Source organism: Protopterus annectens, chromosome 15.part0 (assembly GCF_019279795.1).
Source record: "Protopterus annectens isolate FY-2018-M chromosome 15.part0, PAN1.0, whole genome shotgun sequence".
In the NCBI taxonomy this organism is placed as follows: Eukaryota; Metazoa; Chordata; order Ceratodontiformes; family Protopteridae; genus Protopterus; species Protopterus annectens.
The window spans coordinates 240,437,095-240,445,834 of record NC_056749.1 but is presented as its reverse complement, the minus strand read 5'-3'; positions in this window follow the sequence as shown (position 1 = coordinate 240,445,834).

The window sequence follows — 8,740 nt, the reverse complement described above, 5'->3', positions numbered from 1 at the left end:
GACCCAATAAAAAGCTACAGGCTGTCATGATTATTATTGCGTTTAAAATCAGTATTCCTTTCCATGGTCAGCAGGATATGTACAACCACTCTTCTTTTATTATACCATATCCAGCTTTGTTTATGGTAAAGACTAGGATTATGATATGTTAGAGATTTTGCCTAGCTGTAGCATTACTGCCTTACATGTTATCTTCAAGTTTTATCTGCCTTTTCAGTAAGGTGTGTTTAAACGATAGATGGTTGAAATGCAAATCAAATCACTTTCAAATCATAAAATGTAGTTTAACAGAGGTTATTCTCCTAGTACTACTTCTTCAAGAAGTGCCCCTGATTTTAAGGTTTTCTGCCCCAGAGTCTGAAGGCAGAAATCAGAGATGCATGGGAAGTAGCTGTAGGTATGGATGCTCTGTGCATTCCCTAATGTGAGATTATTAACTTGCCCAGAGGAGCCAGGAACAGAGATTATAAGTCAGTCACTCCAAAAAGTGGTATCAGCAAATACATGTAGAATACTTTCCAGAGACCTTCAGAGACAGAAAGTCATGACAGTATGAATCAAGACAAAATGAATGTTGCATCAAGCCACCTCCATTAATGAAGGCTGTGACAAAGGGAGATACTGCCAGTCCAGCTAGCTGAAATTTTGTAAATAATTATATGGGATTGGTGAATATCAAAATGATTTGTGTAAGATGCTTGCGTTACAAATGTATTAGAACTGTATGCCGTGTGTACATCAAACTGGTTTGTAGATACGTTTGTTAAAAAGGTATTTTATAAAGTGCTTGTGCTTAAAATCTAACCACGGTATGCCCTACTGGAAAAGAACATAAATATACATAAAGTATTATAACTGTTTAAATGTATATATTTTAACAATGGAAACTGGAATACAGGAGGTTAACTTCAGAAAAATAACTGCGGATGGAGCAGTGGCACAGCGGTAACATTGTCACCTCACAGCAAGAGGTTCTCCTGTTCAATTCTCTGCTGGGGTGCCTTCTGTGCGGAGTCTGCATGGCCTTCCTGCATTTGCTTGGGTTTCCTCTGGGTGCTCCATTTTCCTCCCATGTCACAAAGACCTGCATCTGGAGAGTTTCTCCCAGGGCCTCTGATGAAAATTGGCTTCATTCCAAGTCAGACTTTCCTGGTAAACAAATGTTAAATAAAATAAATAAAACTGAAATTAAATTACTTTATATCTCTTCCATAAAAGATGGTATCTTTCAGTTTCAATGCAGCAAGGAGACACAATGTCTAAAACTTGGGATATTTCTGTATTGTCTCTAGGTTGAAATAATTACTAGTCTTAAAATGTGAAGGAATGTAATTGTTTTATGACTTCCAGCATCAACCAAATATCTGAGGTCCATGTATTTTCACAGGCAGGTGCTAAATACTGCCAGCTTCTACCAGTGGGGGTTTCACTTGGGATAGTCAGATGTCAAGAAACATCATTCTCCAAGCTATCCCAGCAGTAATATTTGAGATATTAATTTGAGAAGTCTCTTAGTGAAACAGGGCATTCTGTATTCTGTCTTGGACCTGATAAGAACGATTCAAAACATCTGCCTTGCTCTGATGAAGTAAGTTTCTAGGGAACAGAATAACTCTCTTGGATATAGTCAGGAATATAGTAAAGCATAGTTTAGATATTTTTCTTTATGTATTTAAGACTATTCTGCAATGTTGTTTTAAATATTTCCTGTGATTTTGAACTCTGAAGTCACTGTGAATATTTAGTATTTTCTTGTTCTTTTATTATTACTTATTAAATATATTTAAACCTTTTGTTGTGGATGATCTGTCTAGAGATATTTAAGTTTTGAGAGTACTTGCATATTTATTTGGAGACACTGTGTAGGCCACTCCTAATAGCCTTGCTCTTGGTCAAACTACCATTTGTATTAATATTACACAGTAAAACTGGGCACCCTTTGTTAAGGGCCTTAAAATATCTGACAAGAAATTGGCTGGTGGCAGTGATAACTACCTTTTAGTCTGGGTAAAAGGGGGCATAGCTAGTAAACCTGTGCCAGCCTTTCCCAGGTGTGTTTGTGTGTGTGTAAATCAAACCTCAAAGAGTGTGTGTGTCAGCTACTTGGGCAGAGACATGAAGCACTGGTTGGACAGAGAGGGTGCTGGAGGTCTTGGCACGGCCACTCAGCTAAGATCTCAACTCTATGGCTGTGCCAGTGGGGAGTCTTACTTGGGGATCTAGAGAAAGAGGGACAAACAGCCTTGGGCTGACTGTGGTGTGTGTGTGTGTGTGTGTGTGTGTGTGTGTGTGTGTGTGTGTGTGTGTGTGTGTGTGTGTGTGTGTGTGTGTGTGTGTGCGTCTGTGTGTGTGTGTCTGTGTGTGTGTTTGTGTGCTCTTAAGTGAAATGCAATTGATGCAGAGGCATTCCCATCTATTTGCTTATTATATGCATAAAAAAGCTCCAGCTGAACATTAAAGAAGTTGTGCAGAAATATGAATCTGATGCTGGCTTAGTATATAGTGGTCATTGCAGCTTGATTTTGTATTTTAAAAAATTAGAATGTTAGGACCCCACAAAAGATCTTCTAACCCTGGCTGGATAACAGGAACAAACCCCAAGACTTGCCATCCTCTTCTGATGATCTTAGATGCTATGGGAATGGGAGAATAAAGGGTCAGTAGATACTAAGTGCTTAATAGTCATGGGGAGAGAAGGCTTGGTGACAAAAACAGTATTCATGGAAGGCTAATTGAAAAATAAGTTTTTGATTAAATTCTGACTATACTTTGTAATTTGAAAATTAAATGAAAAAGTTTTAAATTTACAAATACATTCAATATTCCTAGTACTCCCTGCCTAGAAAACGTTTGATAGATAGATATATTCCTTTAACACTAAAAGGTAGTTTCTTCCAATCAGTAACCCTGACCACTTGATCATCCCACAGTATGCACACCCTCCAAAAGTTCTTATGATCTGAGGATCTAGTGTTGTGGCATTTTTGGGCCAGAAACTATGTTTAACTATCTGGAGTGCCATTGCAAACTGGGATAAGTTTTACAAGTATTTCATTGGAGTTTACTGGGTTTGCTATAAGTCTTAACAGACCTGCTTGTTGCCATTTTCTTGAAAAATCAAGTGCTCAAACTCCAACCAGCCCAATCACTGGTTTCTATATAACATTTCCACCATCCAGCCCTATAAAACTATATAGCCCTACCAGAACCTAAACTCTAATTCTGAAACTCCCACGGAGCTTTTCTCCCCGGGCCGCAGGTGAAAATGGGCAAAGTCCCAGTCGGACCATCCTGGTAAAAAAATGTAAAATAAATAAATAGAATATATTTCTCAGTCAGAGTTCTCCTCTATTAACCTAAACCTGCACTCCCTTTGTTTAACCCTAAAGTCCCCAGTAGCTCCCTAAACTGAAAACTCTAACCCCCTTCCTAAATCTATATTCCCTGATTGTTCCCTAACCCTAAAACTCCCCTCTTGCTCCTTAAACCTAAAACTGCCTTCCTGTTCCCTGACATTATAACTCCCTTCCAATAAAACACCCTTCCTGTTCTCTAACATTAAAACTCTCTTCCTGTTCCCTAACATTAAAACTCCCTTCCTGTTATCTAGCCTTAACAACCCCCCACTCCTTCCCCATAGCTGCTTCCCTGAACTTGTCCTTGAGTCTGAGTGTGAACAGTAGCCTGCATGAGCTGCAAGGAGCTTGAGACCCTGGCTTTGAGACAATGGTATTCAAGGAATTGGAAGTTTCCTGTTATTTACTGTTTACAGTTGCATTGATATTATAGTACAGTGAGCCCAGATTTCTAATATGACACTGAATAGAATTTATCTTGCTGAAATGTTTTAGCATATGTACTGCAAGCCCTAGCAGTGTTAAATATTTGTAAGTTAATTGAAAGAGTTATGCAGGAACCAGGCTATGGTCTTTTAATATACTAATTTATTAATAATAATGTCAGGTGAGTATGCAGAAAATCAAAGGTACTTTATCAAAAGCCATCAGTATTATGGGGTCATGCTTCATCTGTTGAATGCAGCCTTTAAACACTTGAAATGTATGGTATGTTCTCTTAAAATTTGCATTACAGAAATTTGTTCAGAATACACTCCGAATCTAATAAATCTCACTTCTCAAAACAGGTAATTTCTTTCTCAAATTGAAATTTGAAACTGCATTAACTAACTTGAGATGGTATAATATGCTTTACTTCATACTTAAAATGTCAAGGACATGAAGTTGCCAAAAAGAGGCAGGTTCATTGTTGGAACCACAGCAGAGAATGTCTCCATGTTTAAATCAATGCATTTGATTGATATCAATCTGGAGAGTAGAACCCTGCACCCTCCATAGGATGAGGATCAGTTTTTTATGAGCTATCCAGCAATGTGTTTTTCATCTTGCATTTCAGACAACAATTAGCTGAGCAAATAAAAGAAACTTTGTGCTGAATGTGCAGAATCTGTGAAATGCAGCTAGAGGAAATGTCAGGTAGAGATGTATGAGAGGGAAGTAGATATGCTTGGGATGAATGGACTTAGTTTGTCCATGAGGATTCGGATGCACGGGTACTGTTATGAGTTCATAATTGATGTGAGATCATTCACTAAAAACAACATATATTTTCAATATATTATATTTCAGGATTTTCTGGTTAAATACAAACTGGTGATCAGCTTTGACTGACAGATATTTTATTCATAGCTGTATCAACTGCAAGTAATAGTTAAATCATTCAAATCATTTCAACATTTCCATTCATCGTATGAAGTCATAAACTATAAAATCGTAAAAACAAGGAAAATATTGAAAAGCACCGAACCTAAGTTCTATGTTCATGTTTCCGTTGACATACACACTGTCCTAACTTTCACAATTTTAAAGTTAATATGCAGCTCTACTATTTTTACGTTTCAGTGTTTGAACTCCTGTAACAGTAATAACATTCAGTGAGTTGAAGTACATTGGCAATAACCTGCTTCTGTAGATCATTAAATGTCTCAGCTGTGCCTAAGCATTAAGTTACCTACAAAAAGCTAGTTATTGTTTCCTAAGCTTCAACTCACTGAATGTTATCATTTAAACAATTTTCCAGCAGAGGACATTTTTGCTTCATTCAATGACTTCAGACTGAACAGTGCATTGACTATGCTCACAAATTAAATAACCGCAGCGCCATAGCTTCCTATAATATGGCCATGCATTATTTATTTCCATGTTGACAGAGCCTGCATTCTTTTCTTATAAAATATATGATAGAAATGTATTAGTTAAACAGTGAAAATTATGTGCAAGATATAATATTTGTTTTCAGTGGGGCAACAAAACAGCAGGTGTGTGACTAAACCAATTATGCAGTCTCTGCTTAAATGTACGCTCAGTGTAAACATTCTGACAGTCTTCTAATAAGTGCATCATTCTCTTTCTGTGGCAAATCCAGTTTCCATTTTTAAAATGAGACTTTTCTTCATCTTAATTAAAAACAAAGTGTGCATCTCTCAAAACATAAAGGGTTTATGTTATGTTATACATAGAGATACACATGTGCACACGGACATGCACACACGTCTGAAATATAAAATACTTTTTTTTTTTTTTTACATTTAGTAGTTTAGTTATTTGTTTCTTATTTGTACTATTTTATTCAGCCAATAAGCCATACATGTTACTTTATTTGTGCAGTGATTAGTTTTTAAGCATTGAAACACATACATTAGTGAAATAATATTGGGTCTTTGGTACTTCTGCTATGAAACGATGGGACACAATTGTTTATTTGGAAATCACCTACTCATCTGAAACTGCTGGAAAATTCAAGCCACCTACAAACCACCCAGCCCTAATGACATAAGTAGTTTTTCAAGGGGCAAATCCCCCCTGCACCCTATGGGATGCAAGTGCCCCCCACCTCTTCTGTATACAAACTCAATGATCACACAACAGTGGGCAATGGAGATAGCTCCTTGCAGTGTGCACAATGCTCTCACAGAAACAGTGATTCCACAGGACCTACATCTAAGGATACAAACTGTGAGCCTAGGGAAACATGACCAGCAGTGATTCGGTAGTTACAACCCACTAAAATGGCTATTTATCACTTTTAGGGAAGCCATGTTCACTTAGCTAGACAACAGCAAGTGTTTAGATAGTGCACAGTAGTAGTATACTGTATGCATTTACAGTTATGAATTATCTGTAATGGTTAAGACCCAAATAAAGACAGTTAAACCAGCTTTATCAATGCACTCTGTCAACAATATATACACACATCTTTTCTATACAGTTCCTAAAGTTAGTGATTTTTTTTTTTTTAATTAATGAGATTTGCTTGGAATAAGCTTAAAGTAAGATAGACTTGTGAGTGGTCAGAACTGTTAATTATTTTTTCAGTTAGGTGACCTCGGACATTTCTGCAATCTGTTCATTTTTTCATGGAGGCATATGACACAGGTGAATGACATACTCAGATGGAAAATCCCTAATACGTAGCTAAGCCACAGTCATAGATGGTCAGCTGTCATGCACATCAGGAGCAGTGACAACAGGCAATGTGGACAGGCACAAACAAATGAGCGAGATAAGCTCAAAGGACAAAAGTCCAGTCTCACTCATTCCTTGCTGATGCCTACTGTAAGATTATTAAATATGATATGGCCCGTTCCATTCTAACTCACATTATGAATTCTGCTCATGGGCTTCTGCATTCACTTTCTTCCCATTGGAATGTTTCGGGTTTGAACATAGCAAACCTTCTGTTTTCAGATCATGCAGCATATGTTTGATCAAGTACAGAATATGAAAGGCGCACGAGCAAACCTCATAATTAACAAAGCACATGTAATTGTCTTACTGTTGGGTTGTTTGGAATTGTTAATAATTTTGCTCTGAGCATAAATTGGTTGAGATCACAAGATGCTAAAGTGTCAAGAATCTGTAGATGGTGGTTTATGGAGAAGAGGCATGCTCCTTGCACCACATATACCCTTTTTTAAAATTATATAATCAACTCTGAGGTCACACCATAGTGGAGAAAAAAGGAAATATCTGGGTCTTAGCAGAATGTAAGCATTTGATTCTTTGTTGTCTTGCAATGTTTGAAAGTGAAAATAAATAATTTCTCTGAAACAAACTGTCCACAATTACTAGAGTTTTGCATTTGCCCTAAAAAAAAAATGTCTGTATTTCCTGTACTGTACAGCAACACTCTCACTGTTTATTAGTTCAGTTTTCATCAGAGTTCATAATGCAGTCAGTTCTTCCACATCTGCTTTATTTATTCAAGCGGTTTTCTCTACCTACACTCATCTTGTGGCACAGAAACAACAAATACTACCTCCTAGGTATGTAGAATAGTACATCTGGTCCACAACTTTCAGCACATTGTTTTTCTCTTCTGTTAGTTCCAGTTAAGACCTGGTAATTACTTTGCTGTTCCCTTCTTTATATGTCAAGAATAGTAGTTTTTTCTTCCATCAGATGAAGTTCTGCATAAAAGTCAATAACCTACACAAACAACCACATTCACAGGTTAAATTCTTATCTTCAGAATAAAGGACTCTCAATCTTATGTGCACAGTAAAGATGAAACAAGATGGCTGGTGTGGGCCTCGGTGTTACTAGCCTTAATAATGTAATAATAATGCCAGTGGTTGGATGACAACTATTCCCAGCAATGAACGTGGAATGAAACACTGTTGTGGATTGTTTCCCTTATCATCTTATTTCATAGCTGTTCAATCACTGGCTGATTATCTGTCTGAATATATGAACAGACACATTTACCCAAGCTAGCTTATGTTTAGACATTATATCTAGCTGAAGAGAAAGTGTCAATTAGCTGCTAAAACATCATTCTGGGATTCTCAAGTGGTCACTTATATTTTTGCTATCTTCTCATAATACTCCCTTGTATTGAATTACACATTTCTTGTGTTATGGGGTTATGGCTGTATATAATTAGTCCATTAGAATGCAATGACATAAGCCTACTAGTATTTTGCATGCTAAGTGGTAAGATTTGGATTTAAGTCTCATCCCTTTGCTTTCTGTCACAGTATTGCTTTGCAATATTCATATGTGCGGTCAAGCTGCAGTCGTATTGACTTATTGAAGGGAATTCAGTGAAAACAATCTTATTAAAAGAGGGATGCATTGCTTAGAGATGGAAAACTGTTTTTTCATTAGTGCAGCTGTGAGTAAAGCTGGAGATCATACTTTTATGTGCAGTTGTGTAACGAAGAATTGCATTGTAACGTTACACTGGTGGTCTGTGTGTGTGTGTGTACATGTGTGTTGCTCATGCTTTAAAGATAGAAAAACCATGTTAGCTCATTCTGACATGTGCCATACTACTATGAGGACACAGCACTGGAGGACTGTCCTCTTAAGATGCAATGATTCTATTTGTGGTTGTAAAAGTCAAGGTGTTGCAGGAAGTATGTATGTGTATTTATGTTGAGGGAAGCTCTGCTACCCATAAAAAGTTATGTGATCCATTTCATTCTGAAATTAGTCCTTATTTTTGAAGACTACATTTGCTGGATTGGTTTTACAGAAATGTGACTTGATGCATAATGCATAATAGTGTCTTTCTGGAAGTCATCCACCTCTGGTAACTATAATATTGACAGTACACCCCCTACAGCTGACCCAGAAGTCAGGGACTTGGGGACACACAGAGATAGTAATCTAGCCTTTAACTAGTAAAGCTGCACTGTGTGTGAATATGCAGCCAAGAG